Genomic DNA, 20,704 nt, shown 5'->3' on the forward strand with positions numbered 1-20,704 from the left:
AAAAAGTATTTCATATGCTGTCCATGTTTGTGAAAGTATATTTTGTAAAATATATTTTGCAGTTTTTCTCTGTAATTTTTCTTGTGGATGCCAAGAAAATTAATATTTACTGTGCCCTCTTGTTCTCCCCCTATACACACACCAATTTGTCCTATTTTCTTATTGTCCGTGCCCTCCTTTCCCTGTTTAGATATCTGATAATCTTATTGAGCATATAAGTAGAAGTTTTCTCCTCTATTATGTGAAAGCACCCCAAGGTATTCTCCTTGGAACTCCATACTGTGGATCAGTGTTTCTCAAATATGCAACTTTAGTTCTCAGACTTCCCCAGCCAAACTAAATCCACTTACTGCAGTAGGCCTTAGATATTGATAATAAGCAAGAATGTAACTCTGTAATGGAATTTATTTATTTAGTTTGTCAAGCATGGATGAGAAAACAAGGATAAGTATGAACATAACATTTAAACCTATAAGTATAAACAGGTATAAGTATATATATAATAAATGAGTATGAATAAATGGAAACAATAGGACAGGGACGGTAGGCACGCTGGTGTGCTTACACACGCCCCCTTACAGACCTCTTAGGAATGGAGTGAGGTCCACGGTAGACAGTTTAGGGTTAAAGTTTTGGGGGTTTGAGGATGTAACAATAGAGTCAGGTAGTGAGTTCCAGGCATTGACCACTCTGTTGCTGAAATTGTATTTAATGTAAATTTAATTTAATGTTGTATTTAAAATTGTATGTAATTCTGGTGGACAGGACAAAGAAATGCTGCATAAGGAATGATCAGATAAGAGCAGGCATATCCCAGAGCTGCAAAATGGACAGAGAAAGAGGCTCAGAAGGAACCTTCTCTGGCTTTCTCAGATAGTAAAGGAGATAGTAGTAGATTTGTACTTTTAGACTTGCAAGATTCTAGCCTTACAATAAAATAGAAATAGCTCATGTCTAGTCTACCTGGGAAAGCTGACAAACTCTGAAACTGCCCCCAAATGCAGAGATTCAGTGACAAACGCACAGCAATTTGATGACTGCTAAATATTGCTGGAGAAAGTTTCCTAAAGCCAGAATATTAAAAAAAAACCAACATAGCTGTGCATTATACATCCCCCCAGTGCAGCTTCAGAGAAGGACATGAATTAGCATTTGCTGGCATGATTAAAACCAGCCAGAACTGCACAAAGGTGTAGTGATTTGAAGAGTGTTCCTGAGGGAGAAAAGGAAGATTTCCATAGATCAAAATTCGACTTACTGCAAAGAATATTAACATCTGCTCTTTCGTGCACTTTTACAGGGCTAAATATTCCTCCCTCCTGTATTGGTAGCTCTTGCAAAAAATAGGTGGATAACCACAAGGTTAAAAAAAAAAAAGATCCAATTATTTATCAGGTATATGATTATAAGTAGGATTGTTCAATTTATTAGGTAGAGACAAAATTATGTCGTTTCAGAAGTCATGCCTGTCTTAACCTTTGTAGAAAAGAATTCAGGGCTGTAGATGAGGGGGGGGGAAACAGATGTAAAGGCAGATGTTATCCAGTAGGTATCTGGTGTAAGAAGTCAGGAAACTTGACTCTCTCTCTCTCTCTCTCTCTCTCTCTCTCTCTCTCTCTCTCTCACACACACACACACACACACACACACACACACACACACACGCACCTTAGCTAGGGCTCTTTTCTGTTCTGCAGAAATTTAAACGGCCACTAAATGGCAACAAAGGGATATACAACCTGTTCACTTTTTGCTGTCATCTAGTTGTCATTTAAATGGTTGCAGTCAAAATAGGGTATCATATCGAAAATATCGGACGTGGCATTTTAAAACTGCCCGAGACTCTCTGAAGCACATATCTAATGACACCGCATTAAAAACCATGATCATGATTGCAATTATCACTTTGATGATGGTGATTGTAAGGCTGAGTAATAGTTTTCTTCTTATATAACTTAAAAAGAGGGGGGGAAAGTGTTCTGTGTTTTCCACTAAAATTGGCCGCGGAGAAATGGCTGATAAAAATCCCCCCCTTACAAAAGAGATTTGTTACACTTAATTTCAAAACTCTACTAAGAGGAATTATGTAACATTATTATACAGTAATAGAGTATAATATCATTTCATTTCTGTCACACTATTAAATGGCTCAGGGCAGTTTACATTAAAATTTAAACTATTTGAAGGCAAGGAAACAATATAAACAGATTAAAATCAACTGATATTAAAACCTTTTAAAACTACTGAATAAGATTAATAAAAGCCATGGTTGTCATCTATGGCTCTTCTGAAAGTTTCTAAATAATGTTTTACTCCTGATATTTACAAGGCGCGTAGCACCCTCAAATCGACCTCTTCTAATCACCTTGATGATCTATAGTGGGGTGTCAAACTCGATTTCATTGAGGGCCACATCAGGGTTGTGTTTGACCTCAGCGGGGGTGAGTGGGTATGGCTGGAGTGGGTGTGGCCAGGTTAGGTGTAGCCAGCTCAACATCCTGCAGCCCATACATGGCCCTCCCAGGCTCTGTTTTCAGCTGTGGTGCCCTCCCGAGCTCCCTTTTCGTTAGCAGAGGGCTGCAGAAGGCTGTCGAGCAAGTCGTAGCCCTTCCCAAGTTCTGTTTTTGCTAGCAGAGGCACTACGGGCCAGTCCTTTGTGGTCCTGTGGGCCAGATCTAAGCACTTCTTAGAAGGCCCCGTGGAAGCCTTGAGTTTGACACCTCTGATCTATAGCAACAGCACTTAGCAGACTTATATACCACTTTATAGGGCTTTACAGCCCTCGCTAAGCTATTTACAGAGTCAGCATATTATCCCCCAACAATTTGGGTCCTCATTTTATCAACCTTGGAAGGATGGAAGGCTGAGTCAACCTTGAGCTGGCAATCAGCAGAATTAGCCTGAAATATTGTATTCTAACCATCATGCCACCATGGCTCTTGTGGGTTATTCAGGAAAAGGCACAAACTATTTAGGTCTGTGAAGCTGATAATTAACATTTTATATTTCATCCAGAAATCTGGAAGCAGTTGGCACTTAAGAGTTTTAAGAACAGGCATAAAATGATATCTCCAAATAACCCCAGACACCAATCTGACTGCTGTATGTTGAAATAATTGCAGTTACCATATAGCAGGGATGGGCATCAATAGCAACTTTATGACTTGTGAACTTCCACTCCCAGAACCAGCATGGCTGGCTGTAGAAAGCACCATTTGATGGTCTACTCTGGAGGTTGGCAGCTGATAAACCATTATTTTGCTATCATTCTTTTTATGGAAAGGTTAATCTTGTCATAGCTTCATCCAAAAACATCTGGGCAGGGCCAGGATCCAAGAGCACTCTCAAACTATGTGATCTGATCTTTTTGAGAGGTGTTTTATAACCTCATCCAGAAGAAAAGAGCGTCTATACTATACTATCACCATTTCTATCTTGCTTGAGTTCAGTTTTAATTTATTATTCACCATCCATGCAGCCCATTGCAGCCTATAGTCAGAATAATACTATACCAATATCTGGGAAATAGCAGATAGACATGGAATTTTATTTATGGCACCATTCTTGTTAAATTGCACTATTATCCACGAAAGTTTTTTTTTAATTCTGTCTCATTTTAGGTCAACGGCAATGATGAATTCCCTAACTTGCTTCTCTTCGCATCTCTCTGAACTCTTCATGGCTCAAGTACTTGAATATTGATACAGGAAATATGGGAATCATTGTACTATAAGTGTCCATGGAGATTCTCAGTCATCCAGTTCATGGTTGTCCCAAAGGTGCTTTTTCAAGAGGCAACTGGACTTTCTGTTTTTTCTTTGAAGATGTTTTGCTTTTCTATTGCTGAAGAAGCTTCTTGGATGAGAAGCGAAATGTTTTCAAAGAAAAACCAGAAAGTCCACCTGCCTCTTGAAAAATCTCCTTTGGGATTGCACTATAAGCCATAATGCAAACTTTTCCTTCAAAAAAGTGTGACTCTGTCCACAGAGGGAGGAAGCCTTAACTACTTTGCATCATTGTATTACTCAAAATTTTTAGCAACCAATTCTCTGCCCAGTTGCTGAGTGGGTGTGGCCTTACAGGAGGCCCATGTTTTGCCCTACCCGGGCTCCAGAGGCTTTCTTCCATCCTCCAGGAAGGTGAAAACTGCCTCCTCCGGGTTCCGGGGGCCCTCCAGAGGCCAGAAATGGACCCGTTTCTGGCCTTCTCGAATTTCAAGGAGGCCCATTTTTCACCCTCCCCGAGTCTCCATGCGGGCCCTGCTCTTACCTGAGATCCAAAACAGGCCATGTGGAGACTCCTGGGAGGAGAGGGGCAGGGTGGGGTGGAGCAGGGCCAGCCAGGGTTGGGGTTTGCTGGCTCATCAAACTCGGTGGAATCCTAGCTCGAGGATTGCCCAAACCGTGTGAACCCGCAGTAGGCCACCCCTGCCTGAAATGCTGGCTAATTAAGTTTATTTTGGGGCCAAAATGGGTTGAACAAACCCTTCTCAGATGGTTTGGGAATTCAAAGAAACATCCTCTTACCCAAATGAAGATATTGGAAAAATGCACTGTTTGTTAAAATTGACTTCCTCTGCACTGCACTGCAATTCACAAAATATTTTCTCTGTCTCTCTAAAAAAAATTTAAGTGCATATCCAGAAGCCCTCTTGGGATATAATATATTGAGGAAAGGCTATTTTGAGATTGGAATGTGTTTAGAGATGTGAATTTTGTTCCTCTGGTTTGACTGTTTTCAAACAAATAACAAGAACATAAATTAGTGATACCTAGAAAATATTTATGAAATTATCAGGACTTACTATGTAATATGGCCCTTTTTGTGCTTTATTTCTTTATGATTATCTGATGTAACCATCATGTTTTGAAAACCTAGATGAGAAAATCAAGATATAGACCAAATTTGAAATGAAACAAGTAATTGCATTAAAATATATCGAGCAATCAATAGAATTTAATATTAATCTGTATGGTGTGGGAAAATGTAGGCTCAAATTTATACTCATCTTACCGGAAAACCTTGGATCTCTCAGTCTCTTTCAGCTTTGTCACACATCTGAACATAAATGGAAGAATTTACAAATAATAGATAAATAAATAGTTTATTATAATAATTGATCTGTATCAGACATGTTCATATCCAGTACCGTCCAAAATTGTGTCCAAAGTCTGAAATAGGTTGGTAAACATAGAAAGAATTAGGAAGAAGCTCCAAAGTTACAGTACATGTATTTCCTGTTACCATAGTATTCAGAGGAATTTTGATAAAGGTTAGCCAATGCTTAGGTATCCCAAACTTATTTAACATAGGTGAATATTTCAGACTCTTAAATGAAAGTAATTTTAACCTTTATGTGTTCCCTGCTATATAGATGATTAATTATGAGCCATTAAGTTGGTGTCAACTCTTTGATAACACTATCTATCGATCTATCAATCTTACTATCCATCAACCCATCCATCCATCCATCTACCTTTCTTTCTTTTTGTTCTTTTCTTTCTTTCTTTTTTCTTTCCTTTCTTTGTTCTTTTCTTTCTTTTTTTCTTTCTCCCTCAATTATCATCTATCTATCTATCTATCTATCTATATTATATAGCTGTCCATCTCCATGGAAGTTTTCTCCAGAACAATCTGTTCCCAAATTCTCCTTCTGGTTGTCTTCTTCTTTTTCCTTCCACCTTTCCCAACATCAGTCTTCTCCAGAGAGGAATGCATCTGAAGTAGGATACTTTGATCCTGGTCATTTGTGCCTTGAATGGAAACTCTGGATTGGTTTCTTTGATGACCTATTTGTTTGTTTTCTTGGCTACCTTAAAAGATGGGAGAGCCATGCCAGGAATACTATGTATACACATAACAACAACAATTTTTTAAAAACCTGAAGACCTTTTTTTTTTAAATATTCATACCTTGGTTTACAGGCTGACATGTGTAACATTTAAGAAACATAATATTCCTGAGGGTTTCAGCAGCATGGGTTGGCTTTTGTTGGGAATTGCCCATTGAATAATAAAATTCCATGAATTATTGAAATGGTTGGCATGTAAAACGGTGTAATACAATTCCCACTTTGGTGCGTTCTTTTAAGTACATAACTATACCATGATTTCAGAAGGATAATGTTCCACCTTGCTTGTCACAGCATGGCTTGGGATATTATTCACAATACCTCTCAGGAAGAATGCTGACATCCTTTCTTCTGCGGCTGCTGCGGCTGCTCCTTTTTCCTATGATCATATGCCTCCGAGGTCACCAGTTCAAATCCCATTGGAAGCCAGGTGGAGATTTCCTTCACCATCTGCAAATTCAAGATGAAAGATTTCTGCTGCTTTGTAAAGATGTCAAGCTGGTGTTTGTAAACAAGGATGCATTTGAATGTTTTTGCATTTTTGCAGAGAGGGGGGGTTGGGAAAAAGGGGACATGGAGGTCAGTGGTTAAAGTGAATGGACTGGAGATGTCTTTACTGTGTGTGAATAAGCATTGAGCTTATGTTCGAGTTAGCATTTTTATTTGTTTATTGTTGTATTTATTTGTTTGTTTTTACACTAATGTTTGTTTTTTTGTTTAAGATCAGGTACAGTTCTTAATTAAAGAATTTTGCTCAAGGGTGGAGCGGAAAAAACTCCATCTCTAAACTGTGCAGATAAAAAAGTTTGATTTAGAATTTGGGGAGAATCTGCCACAATGTAACTTGCAGAAATAGGGCATAACATAAATGCTGATGTAAAGAAGAATGGAAAGTACTCCTTTAAATCTTTAAATAAAAATATTTTAAATATATTTTATTTAAAGATTTAAAGGAGTATTTTCCAATCTTCTTTACATTTTTCTTTAATTCTTTTATTTAAAGAGAATGTATATCTGATCTTACATGTATTGACTGCAGCGAGAATAGTATTTGCACAACAATGGAAAAGCGAAGAGCTACCAACAGATGAACATGTGATGAGAAAAATATTAGAATGTGTAGAAATGGATAAGCTAAGACTTACAATTAAGGAAAAGGAAGAAACCAAATATTTTTGGACTTGGGACTTATTTTATCAATGGTTAGCTAACAAAAACAGGAACTAGAAACAGGGAAGTATATGAAAAGATTAGTGATATAAGGAAGATATGTTAACTTGGTTAAACAAATAGTATGATTATTATATGAATGAATAACATTAATATAATTGATATTAATGCAATGAATATTGTTGCAAATACTGTGATTATTATTTCCTAAAATGATTTGTACCCAGGCAACATACTGTTCAATTGAAATTGGAATTTTTGTATGTTATAAAATAAAAACTTATTACAAAAAAATATTTTATTCATTTTTTCCTGTTTTTTTCTTCATTTGTTCATTATTTCTTTTTACTTTTTTCTTTTTTTACCAGAACTATCACCAAAATCGAACACTTCAACAACAGAATAATCAGAGAAGCCATAGAGATAGAAAAACGCCCACACAGCATGAATAAACGAGATGATACCTCCCGCCTACTAGCCATTTGGAAACCCGCCCTCATTAACAAATGAGTACCTAACATGAAGAATGACACCAGACCCACACCTACGAGGGCCACACAAGATGCTACCACCACACTTCCACGTAGAAAGCAGACTCACACCCACACAGAAGATGAGATATGACCACGGACCAGAAGACGTACTGCAGCTGCATCACTACCCGCTTCAAACTCCTCCAACCCATACATGAAGCGAACTGACGCCCACCATGAAGATGTGGCATGACCACGAATGCAAAGCCAAACAACAGGATCACAGCTCACCAGCTCAAATCCCCGGCAACTAAGACTAACCTGAGCACAACCAAGCCCCCACCTGAACAGAACACACACCCTACCAATCAGAACACAGCCAACCCCCAACCAATCAGAACACAGCCAAGCCCCCACCCAATGAGAACACACTCCCACCCAATCAGAACACAGCCAAGCGCCCACCCAATCAAGTCACACCTCCACTAGCAGTTAAAAGGAAGAAGCAGCTGCAAGCTCACATTACTCCGAGAAGCACAAAGCCGAAGACACAAGCCTGAAGATGATGAATGAGACTTCATCGAAACATCACCTAGATACTTCCAATTTTACATGGGAGAAAACCCGAATAACCAAAGATAGATAGATAGATAGATAGATAGATAGATAGATAGATAGATAGATAGATAGATATGCATACGCATACGCATACACATACACATACACATACACATACACATACACATACACATACACATATACATATACATATACATATACATATACATATACATATATATGTATAGTCTCCTATTGAAGTTGCCAAGTCAAACAGATTGTGAAAATCAATTTTCAATTAGATCTTGAACTTTGCAAATTACTTGGAAAGTTCATGTATCAAATCAACACATATCAAATTACTTAACTTTTTCAGTTAAGTGAAAATATAATAATGCTGAATTGGTGGAAAACTGAATATTTGTGGAATTAACCCACCTTTCCCCAGGGATTTGGCTTGAACATATTTAGCCTACTTTGCTAATGTAGTCTGTAGCCTGCTCAATTACAAGAACTGAAGGTAAGTCACAGTATAATACGTTTTCTTCAGCGTAGGTTGGAAAAAAATTCCCCTGGTACTGAAAAATAGCTGTGCTTCTTCTCACACTTAGCAAAATTAAACCAATATATCATTTACATAGTTGTAACATGTAACCATACGGGGTTTTTCCCCAGTTGCGGGAAACATAATGTTGTCCTAATTGAAGAACTTTTTTTTATCTCATCATAAAGAGCAATAGAACAAGAGGATTAAGGAAACTCTTTGAAAAAAAATATCAGAGCTCTTGTTATTGCTTCTAGATGGACTAACTGTTCAGATCTAATTGATCGCAGCATTAATTATACATAATCTGAACAGAGTAGGATGCCCTGGTGGGACATTTCTAATCAAATTAGAACTAATTCATGGCAGCGTGGGATTACACAATGTTTCATCTGTGTTTCAAAACTGAGAGTCAAGGGACAAGGGATGAATTTTACATCTTGATCGGAGATCATGTGACATGTAAAATGGACTTAAATGCTTTATTATCTGCTGCAGAGCGATGACTTGAAGTACAGGAACCATGGGCTCTACTTGTTGGCATATTCTTTAGCACAAACCCCAGCGAAATGTTGGAAAAGTGAGTGGGGATTATTAAAGCAATATAATCTTATTTTTCCCCTAGTCTAGTCAGAGAGGACAATATTGGACAATGTTTCAGAACTTTGTGTCTGTGACCCAAGGACCTATGGAATCATCTTCAATGGAAAGTCACACTTGATCAGGAGTGTCAACTTTGATTTCATTGCATCAGGGTTGTGTTTGACCTCAGGGGGCTCAGGTAGGTGTGGCCAGGGTGGGCATGGCCAGCTCAACATCACTCGTGTTGGGGGCACTTGTGGTGGCCTGAGTACTCTGCCAGTGAAAATGGGCTCCCAAGCTCTGTTTTCAGTTGTGGTGGCTTCCTGCAACCCTCTGCCAGTTAAAACAGAGCAGCCCTCCTGAGTTCTATTTTCACCATGGGCTTGTCCTTCACTGTTTCCAGGGTGGCCCCATGGGCCAGATCAAAGCACACTGCAGGCTGGATCTGGGCCCCGGGCCTTGAGTTTGACACCCCTGTGCTAGATGAAAGAGAAATATAAAGCCACACATGGAAGAGGCAAATCTTTTCATACTTACTTTTTCAAGAATTCTCATCCCATACAAGGAACCACCAAGACTTCTCCCACCAACATTGACAAGGGCAAGCCGCTTGTATATAAACAGAGAGCAAACCTGACTCCCTTATGATGATGATGTTACCTAGTTGGGTAATGAAATATCTCATAAAGAAAACAATTATACTCAGAGAGCACCAAGAACCCTGAGATCTCATACTTTACAGTTTCTGGGTTATTAGAAAAGTCAAGCATTTTATCATAGGTAGATAGAAAGTACCCTAGAAATTTTAAGGGGCAGGAGTGTTTGGAAAATGGCAAAGACCATCAACAATGGTAAAGAGCCATACTTGGATTTGGTGTATTTGGGATTCAGTGACAACTTAGTCAAACAATTTTAACACCTCGCAACTGGAAGTAAACAGATCCAGCATCAACAAAATGTATCGATTTGCTATATTTTTTATTCTACCCCACAAAGACTCATAAACAGTAGGGAACCTATTCCTGGAGATGATGCTGAGGGATTTTGTACCATTTTCAGACCATCCTTTGTTCCCAAATACAGGTAAATAAGACATTTGAAACACGGAAAGGATATGGTATTTATAGGCTGAAAGATCTGTCTGACAAAATTACATTATCTGAAGCTAAGTTTATACCCTAATTTAAGGTCAGCCAACTAATTGACTTCAAAGGTTTAAAAAATTTGCAGGCCAGCTGTCTATATCTGGGAAAACCGCAACGGTCATTCACCTTATTTGATCACTTCTGTGAAATTATGGTGCTTTTGTAATTTAAACCCTGCAGTAGTAGAGAAACATTAAAAGATGGTCTTGAAATCAAAGACCGAAGATACTCTTCTCAGATACAACGTAGGTTAATTAGTTAGGGGTTACTGAGTTGAGATCGGTTCCTGGAGACTGCACAGGTATGTGTTCACCTTTTATATACTGGCGTACAACTTTTATATACTGGCTAAAAGTTATTTCAGATGTAAATCTATACACTATTCTCTCCAACATCTTTCTAATTATTTGCCAGGATTTAATGAAATATTTGCATTAAGAAAACATATTCAATGGCAACAGCAAACAATTTAGTCTAAGACTTAGACTAAGACTTAGAGTAACTTTATTGCCCGTTTAAATGTACATTAATTGGCATACATTAAAATGACATTTAATTTCATACAGCTCTCAAAGGGTCACCACCTCCAGTATATACACCACATAAACATGACAAAAATGTCTTGTGGTTTATAGCAGCACTTTTGGAGCACAATGTCTCATGTAGTTAAGATCAGTGGTGGGATTCAGATGGTTCGCACAAGTTCACATGAACCGGTTGTTAAATTACACACATACCCCTTCACTATCGAAGTGGATCCTGGGCGCTGTGTTGCACTGCAATGGAGAAACGGGCAATTGAGTGGCCGGCACAAGGGACGGAGAAGGCCGCTTTACTTCTTTCTTCTCCCGGCTCCTCTTCCTTCCCTCAGGCCAGCTGCTCCATTTCCTGTTTCTCCATTGTGCTGCAGGATCCACTTTGATAGTGGGGTGGTAAGTTAACAACCGAGGGTCGGGTTGGCCATCATGGGAGACTCATCCCTCATGTGCAGTGGAGCTGGAGGATGAGGATGGGCCACGCCTCCCATGACCGTGGGCAAACCAGTTGTTAAATTATTTGAATCTCACCACTGGTTAAGATGGTTGGTTGGAGGTTAGCAAGCCTGTTTTCAAGACCCGAGTGCTACCAGGAAGGCAGGGTGAGTGCCTGTCCTTTGCTCCAGTTCCTGCCAGGGATGTGAAAGAAGCCTCCAACTAGGCATCCCCCAGGCAACAATAATGTCACTAACTAATCTTTTCAATCTATAAGTGCCTCAATGCTCCTGACACAAATGCTACAGGAGCACTAACTTGATGCTTGATAACTCCAAGCATGGAGATATAATCATCATTATCCCTGCCTTCTTTTTTCTACCTGCTTCAGACACATCGGAGTTCAATCCAACAAGGTTGGACCTAACCACACAAACAATTCAACAGCTTGTCTCTTTAAAAACTGATGGTTTTATGCTGGCCTTTTCTAGCTTTAAATGGCCCCTAATGTACTGAATTTATTCCAGCTTTTATCCAGATATTTACTGGAGCAGAAAAATGTTTGGGGATGTGACAATAAAGACTTTTAATAAATCAGGAGTGAATAAAGTAATTTGTACATGTACAGCAGGAAGCATACATTTTGTAATGAAGAAACATAACTCTTATTTCAAATTCATGTTTAGCAGCCACATTTCTTCAGTTATTGTAATAGCATTAGTACTTAGACTTATATACCACTTTATTGTGCTTTATAGCCCTCTCTAAATGGTTTACAGAATCAGCATATTGCCCCCAAACAATCTGCGCCCTCATTTTACTGACTTCAAAAGGATGAAAGGTTGAGTCAACCTTGAGCCAGTCAGGGTCGAACTGCTGGCAGTGAGCAGAGTCAGCCTACAATACTGCATTCTAATCCCAAAGGTGCTTTTTCAGGAGGCAACTGGGCTTTTTCTTTGAAGACATTTCACTTCTCATCCAAGAAGCTTCTTCAGCTCTGACTGTATGATGGGGAATGGAGGGATTTATATTGCTTGCAGACAGCTGGTCATTTGCATCCATTTTTGAGGGTCTTTAAAGAACTTGGATTTCAAAAAGGATGCAGATGACCAGCTGTCTGCAAGAAATATAAATCCTTCCATTCCCCATCATCCAGTCAGAGCTGAAGAAGCTTCTTGGATGAGAAGCGAAACGTCTTCAAAGAAGAACCAGAAAGTCCAGTTGCCTCCTGAAAAAGCGCCTTTGGTACAACCATGACCTGGATGACTGAGAATCTCTACAGACTACTACATTCTAGCCACTGCACCACCATGGCTCTTTTATCAATTGTAAGGTATTGGCAATGTAATGGCAATTTTAGCAAATGTCAGTGCATTTTTTAAAAGAAAAATAGGTATTTACATTAAGGTCATGCAATGTTTTTGAATTCAGTGTCCCAAATGTAGCAACTTTCAGCTATAACTTAAAGCAGTCATGTATTTCTCTGGAGCCACATGGATGCCACATGACCCAATGAAAAGAAACAGCTGTTTTGAACTGTTGCAGACAAATTCTACAGGAGCAAACTTACATGTGCTGAAGCAAGGGTGAAACACACCATGGTCTTAATTTGCATACAATTTTAAAAAAATTAACACAAGCTCATTTATAAATTCAAATTGGCAAATGTAGACTAGGAATGTCTATGGAGATTCTCAGTCATCCAAAAGGTTGGCCGAAAGGTGCTTTTTCAAAAGGCAACTGGACTTTCTTTGCTTTTCCTTGACGACATTTCGCTTCTCATCCAAGAAGTTTCTTCAGTTCTTCAGAGTACTGAAGAAGCTTCTTTCTTAGAATAAGAGAGTTGGAAGGGACCTTGGAGGTCTCCTAGTCCAACCCCCTGCTTAGGCAGGAAACCCTACATCACATCAGACAAATTCTTATCCAATCTCTTCTTAAAAAGAGTTGTATTGGAGCATTTACAACTTCTGAAGGTCAGTTGTTCCACTGATTAATTGTTCTGTCAGGAAATTTCTCCTTAGTTCTAAATTGCTTCTCTCCTTGATTAGTTTCCACCCATTGCTTCTTGTTCTACCCTGAGGTGCTTTGGAAAATAGCTTGACTCCCTCTTCTTAGTAGCAATATCTCCCTGGGATATTGGAACACTGCTATCATGTCACCCCTAGTCCTTCTTTTCATCAGACTAGACATACCCAATTCCAGCAACTGTTCTTTATATGTTTTAGCCTACAGTCTCCTAATCATCTTTGTTGCTCTTCTCTGCACTCTTTCTAGAGTCTCTCTCAACATCTTTTTTACATCGTGGTGACCAAAATTGGATGCAGTATTCCAGGTGTGGCCTTACTAAAGTGGTATTAACACTTCATGTGATCTTTTATTTTTTTTGTAAAAATTTTATTTGGGTTTTCACAAAACATAATACAAATAAAATATCTTTTTTTGAGAATAGCATGGTCCCAGGTTATCACTTCTCCATACAGACACAAATTCAATTTCATATTCATCTTTGTGTTCTATTCCATATCTTATTACTATTTTAACATTTTCTCAATAATTTTTCCCTTCCCTTAATTTTCTCAACCTTGCTTTTAATTATCTCATTCCTTTTTAAATTCAATTATATATATCTTTTTCTAAGTTTCAATATCTTTCTAACTTCATGTGATCTTGATTCTATTCCTCTGGTTATGCAGCTTAGAAGAATGAGAAGTGAAACATCTTCAAGGAAAACAAAGAAAGCCTAGTTGCCTTTTGGGGTAGACTAAGAATGAATCTAATTGTCCATCTTTTCAGTCAATGCTTTAAAATTCTACATCCAGACGTTGAAATGGTAAAGGCTATAAGAAAATGGTTCTGAGCAGCCCATTTTACAAAATATAACCTTTATGGCATTGGTCCAGGATATATAACCATCTTGCCCCAATGGGACTATCCCACTCATTCTGGCAGAAGGAGTCTACTATGGAGCCATCAGCTGAATAATTTTGGTTAGTAGGATCAAGGAAAAGATTTTTTTCTACCACAGTTCTGTCCTTTGGAACTTCTTGCCACCAGAAGTAAGATCTGCCCTCACTCTTCTGACCTTCCAGAAGAGCCTTAACTTCTGGCCTGGTGCCCCAATGGAGGTCCTCTAGAATTAGATGGTTGGTGTAGTGACAGAAAAGTCACCACTTCTGCTCTGCTCAGAGTCCATGTTTTTTTAGTTTGCATTTAATCCTTTGTAATTTTAATTGTTTTATATTTATATATATATATATTTAATTGATTTATATTTATACCACTTATGGATAGTCTCAAGCAGAAGCTTTATTGTTAGTCATCTATGTTACAAGAACCTTGCTACACTGACTGCATTCCCTTGGGAACAGCCAGATAAGGCTTCTGAAATTCTGGGGCAGGTCAGGCCTGTGCTGCAAAGACTCTAAGCTTGGTCCCCTCTTAACACCACACCCCAGGATCGACAGGATGAGCTCTTTACATTCTTTACATTCTTTACATTCACCGTCTCTTCAGGATGGTTTAGATCCGTTTGGACCGTCCAGGAGCAAAGATATCGGCAGCGATCTCAGACCTTTAAGATCGCATGCCGTATCGTCGTGATGCCAGCTCCGCCCTCCAAAAAACATGTTTTTAGAGACAGAAAGCAACCCCCCACTTTCCTTAATAGCCCACAGCAGATGTCAGCACTTAAGAGATAGAGTTTATTGAAAACTAGATAGCTCTATTCATAGGCAAAGCAAATACTTCAGGCAGAAATCCATTCAAGACAGGATATTTTGAACTTCCCTGCAGCAATGTTTGAACAAAGACAGAGTGATAGGATTAGCCCTCACCCAAGAGCCAAAACAGGATGAAAGCCATTAAGCCACAATAGGAATTACCCAACACTCTTTCAGAACATAAGTCTTCATTGCATCACCCTCAGAGCAGTCCAAACTTCAACCAAACTTACCTCAGACAAGCACCTAGGATTTGCATTTCCTCTTTTGCCTGTGGAGACAGCTATGACCCCTACATAACCCCTATATGGCTCCATAGGAATCTGACTATGGCCAATAGAATACATGTTCTTGCACAGGAATAGGAGGCTCAAGTGCAAAGCTCAAAGAAGATATAAAAACCCCTCTCTCTCAACTCCATTTTGTCAGCTGCACCAGAACCATGTGCTTGGTGGTTCTGTTCATCATTAAACCACCTTTCCAATCACTCTTCATGTTTCCAGTGTCTTTCTCCCAGCTTGGAACTGAACCAGTTGGATATTTCTTCCCACAGTATCTTTAGACACTAAATAGTGATTGCAACTCCAAATCAACATAGGAAACACTCAGATATATCCATGACATGACTTGGCATTTTCCTAAGAGAAAATCTTTATTTTATGAAGATGTTTACATGCTTTTAAAAAAGCAATGTGCTAATATATCTTGAAGTTTGATTTTCCTCGGTCACAGATGGTGTTATTGTGTTTCCAAGTCCAAAGCCTCCCCTTTGACTTATACCAGCTATGTTATCTTTGCAGCCCTTAATCAGTGAAATTACTATACCTTTAGAAGGGCCGAATACTTCGAAAACTTTAAAAAAGGTAGTTTATTGATTAATTAAATTCCCTGGTTTTTTCCCAAAGTATAGCAAGCATTGGTCTACTTAACTTTAATTTTGGTCTGACATTTACTTCTCAGTAAAGAAGTGGGAATTTGGGCTGGACAATTCATTTTAATTTTGGTGAAAAATATCATTTAAATGTCAGAAAACTGCATATTTAACATTTGAAGTAATTAAGTGACTTTAATTTAATAATAAATCTTCCTGGTTTCATTTTATTTACAGTCTTTCTATCCTGTCCTGGTATAGCTACCTTTTATGGTGATTCAGCCACAAGTAATTGCTTCTTTATTTGAGTAAATATGTGTTAATGCAGTTTTACATTCATTTACATTTTATTGATAGCATTTATTTTGGGAGGGGATTATTTTTATTTTATTTTTTTTAATTGAGGCTTTTGGTTACAAAGCTTTACTATATATGCCTTGAAACCGATCGTCACTTTGTGTGATGTAAATTATATACAAGGGAATGTGCCAATTTTAAAAGGGCAAATAAACCGCAGCTCCCACGTTATCAAACTTAAGAAGTTGCTTTACAGCAAGTCAGTTCCTTTTTTTTTTTTTCATTTAAGTCAAACTTGCAGTTATTAGCAGCCTTTGTTCAAGGTTTTGAATCAGGGTCTCTCCCAGGCTTATCTACCTGTCCTGGTTTGGCTACCTTCTAAGGTTGATTTGGATAGGATAGAAAGAATGTACTGGAGATCTCAGGATTAAGTTCAAGATCAGCATGAGCCTTGGTGGCTTAGCAGTTAGAGTGCAGTATTGCAGGCTACTTCTGCTGACTGTCGGCTGCCTGCAATTTGGCAGTTCAAATCCCACCAGGCTCAAGGTTGACTCAGCCTTCCATCCTTCTGAGGTGGGTAAAATGAGGATCCAAAATTGTTGGGGGCAATATGCTGACTCTGTAAATTGCTTAGAGAGGGTATTAAAACACTATGAAGCGGTATATAAGTCTAAGTGCCATTACTAGTGCTATTTCCACTTTGTGGGATCACCATTGATCTTTGCAATGATGCAAGATAATGAAGGTTCTGATTATGCATGCTTGGTTACATGAACAAATAAAACAATCTATAATTTGGAGATTAAACCATGAATTCACCTCATTCTCAATTGCCTTCATTAACTTTTGGTGATATCCACATGGTTTATCTGCTGGGTTAGGAAGAATTATCATGCTTCCTATTTATATGAGATTGGTTAAAAGTCATTTGTGAGAGCAGAAAGGAGGAAGATGTCACTTTAAGTGCAAAGCTGGTTTAGGAAATAGAATATAAGCTGTTGCGCCCTCAATATAGGTTGTGCTTTTTGATCCACAAGTCACAAGCTCTTGAGCTACAGAAAGTAAATTTCAGTGTACCACTGGACAGAGCTTGTTTCTAGAACAGGGTTGTCAAACTCAAGGCCCGTGGTGCCTCTGCCAGTGAAAACAGAGCTCCATTTTCACTGGCAAAGGATTACAGGAGGCCGCCCCACTGAAAATGGAGCTCGGGAGAGTCACATGTGGCCTTTGCGAGCTCTGTTTTTGCTGGCAGATGGGTGCAGGAAGCCGTCACAGCCAAAAACAGAGCTCAGGAGTCCATTTTCACTGGCAGAGCACTCGGGCCACCACAGGCACCCCAAACATGAGTGATGTTGAGCTGGCCATGCTTACCTGGCCATGCCCATCCCATTCCCCCAAGGTCAAACACAACCCTGATATGACCCTCAATGAAATCAAGTTTGACATTTCAAGAGAAACCTACTTCCTAAATCAAATCTTCAGATGAATCTAAATGGATGCTACAAACAGGCAATCATGCATTGGACTTTCTCACATCCTCCTTTCTCTTGGCTTGTTTTATTTATTTCTGGGCTCCATTCAAAATGTGCTGATGTCCATGGTCTTGTTGCTGCTGCTGCTGCCACAACTTTCTCATTTTGCTGAGCTATCTCCATATGTTATGGCTATTAGTGTCCATGTGTCAAAAGGCTTTTTAAGCAAAGTTAGCATAATGAGAGCTATTTGTTAGGCAATGTAGCTTCATTTCATATTTTAATTAAGCTATTCAGGACCTGCAGGATAACCCTCTGAAAACTAACATAGTTGGGACCAAATTTGGTCCAGTGGGAGAAGCCAACAAAAGAAAAATTGGGTTTAAAATGGGCTGGATTTGGCTAGGGGGTACAGAGTGGAAACATACATAAAAAAATTTCCCAGGGAAGAAGTAGATGGGCAGTAGCTCAAAATATTGCCAACTCCTCCACTCTACATCAGCCATTTGTTTCTCTTCCTAGTCATGTAACCCAGAATGGAACTGCTATGAAAGTAGCATCCTAGAAACAAAATACAGAATAACTGAACTTGGAAGTCTTCTAGCTTATCCCCCTATTAAAGCAGGAGACTCTATACTATACCAGACAAATGAAGAGCAACCGAGATGATTAGGGGACTGGAGGCTAAAACCAGGGGTGGGATTCTATTGGTTTGCACCTATCCGCTAGAACCGGTTGTTAACATTCTAAGCAGTTCAGAGAACTGGTTGTCAACTGGGCTAATCCTGTAAGGAAGGAAACATTCTTGTGTTGCTTACAGAAACTGCCTCTCTGTTAACCCTTATTACATTCTTGGCAGGACTAGACTTCCTGTTTCAGGAACTTCTCTGGAGTTTTCTTTCCCTACTTTTCTGGTACTTTGCTTGTGTGGAGTGACCATTCAAAGTTACAATGGCACTGAAAAAAGTGACTTATGACTGTTTTTCACACTTATGACTGTTGCAGCATCCCCACAGTCATGAGAGGCCAGGAGAGGAGATGTGTGCCTCGATATGAGTGATATTGAGTTGGCCACGCCCAGCCAATAACATGCCCACCAAGCCACAGCCACCCAGTCACATGACCACCAAGCCCCGGCCACCAACTAAGCCATGCCCACAGAACCAGTTGTTAAAAAATTTGAATCCCACCCCTGGCTAAAACATATGATGATTGGTTACAAGTACTCAGTATGGCTAGTCTAGTAAAGAGAAGGACCAGGGGAGACATGATAGTAGTGTTACAGTATTTGAGGGGCTGCCACAAAGAGAAGGGGGTCAAGCTATTTTCCAGGGCACCCAAAGGCCAGACAAGGAATAATGAATGGAAGCTGATCAAGGAGAGATTCAACCTAGAAATAAGGAGAGATTTTTCTGACAGTGAAAACAATCAACCAATAGAACAGCTTGCCTTTGGAAGTTGAGGGAGTTTCATCACTGTAGGCTTTTATGAAGAGATTGGACTGCCATTTGTTAGAAATGGTGCAGGGTCTCCTTCTTGGGTGGGGGGTTGGACAAGACAATATACAAGGTCTCTTCCAACTCTGTTAATCTGTAATCTGAATGGATGTCCAATCTCTTAAAATCTTCAGTGATGGAGTACCCACAAGTTCTGGATTATTTGTTCTCACTGCTCAGGAAATGTCTTCTTAATTCTAGTGTCAGGATATCTGTTTTAGATATCTAGATTGGATATGGGGACTGGAGGCTAAAACATATGAAGAACAGTTGCAGGAACGGGGTACGTCTAGTCCAGGCTTGTCCAACCCGCGGCCCACGGGCCACATGCGGCCCAGGTCACCTCGTAATGCGGCCCAACGCCCACCCCAACCTTCATGAAAGATCCAGCAGGAGGAGGAGGCAGGCAGGCGAGGCGGGTGAGGCGAGGCGGAGCAACAGAAAAGGCGGGCAGCCGCAGCCCAAAAGTCCCGCCCTGCCACCTCCTGCTGTTGCCGCCGCCGCCACCGCTGCTGCATTTTCAGGAGGAGAGGTAGGCGCGAGGCGGGCGAGGCGAGCAACAGAAAAGGTGGGCAGCCGCAGCCCAAAAGTCCCGCCCCGCCACCTCCTGCTGTTGCCGCCGCCGCTGCCACCACCACTGCTGCATTTGCAGGAGGAGAGGTAGGCGCGAGGCGGGCGAGGCGAGCAACAGAAAAGGCGGGCAGCCGCAGCCCAAAAGTCCCGCCCCACCACCTCCTGCTGTTGCCGCCACCACCGCTGTTGCTTCTGCCCCGCCGCTGCTGCCGCCGCTGCTGCTGCTTCTGCCCCACGCCGCCGCCCGCCGCTGCTGCTTCTGCCCCCGCCGCCGCCGCCACTGCTGCTTCTGCCCCCCGCCGCTGCTGCTTCTGCCCCGCCACCGCTGCCGCCGCCGCTGCATTTGCAGGAGGAGAGGTAGGCGTGAGGCGGGCGAGCTTTCTTCCCCCCTCCCCCACCCCCAAAATTTGGCGGAAAATTAATAAAAATAAATAATTTGCAGGAGGAGAGGTAGGCGCAAGGCGGCGAGCTTTCCCCCCCCCCCCCCGCAAAATTTGGCCGGAAAATTATAAAATAAAAATAAATAATTTTAATAAATAATTAATAATAAATAATAATTTTATTTTATTTTATTTTATTATTTTATTAATTTAATTTAATTTAATTTAATTTAATTTAATTTAATTTAATTTAATTTAATTTAATTTAATTTAATTTAATTTAATTTAATTTAATTTAATTTAATTTAATTTAATTTAATTTAATTTAATTTAATTTAATTTAATTTAATTTAATTTAATTTAATTTAAATTTAATTATGTGCGGCCCAAACCAAATTTTCATCTTCTAATGTGGCCCAGGGAAGGTGAAAGGTTGGACACCCCTGGTCTAGTCTAATGAAAAGAAGGACCAGGGGAGACATGATAGCAGTGTTCCAATATCTCAGGGACAGCCACAAAGAAGAGGGAGTCAAGCTATTCTCCAAAGCATCTGAGGGTAGGACAAAAAGCAACAGAAGGAAACTAATCAAGGAGAAAAGCAA

This window comes from Notechis scutatus, chromosome 2 (assembly GCF_049901735.1).
Source record: "Notechis scutatus isolate UNSWTSFEM ecotype Mainland chromosome 2, rNotScu1.2, whole genome shotgun sequence".
NCBI lineage: Eukaryota > Metazoa > Chordata > Lepidosauria > Squamata > Elapidae > Notechis > Notechis scutatus.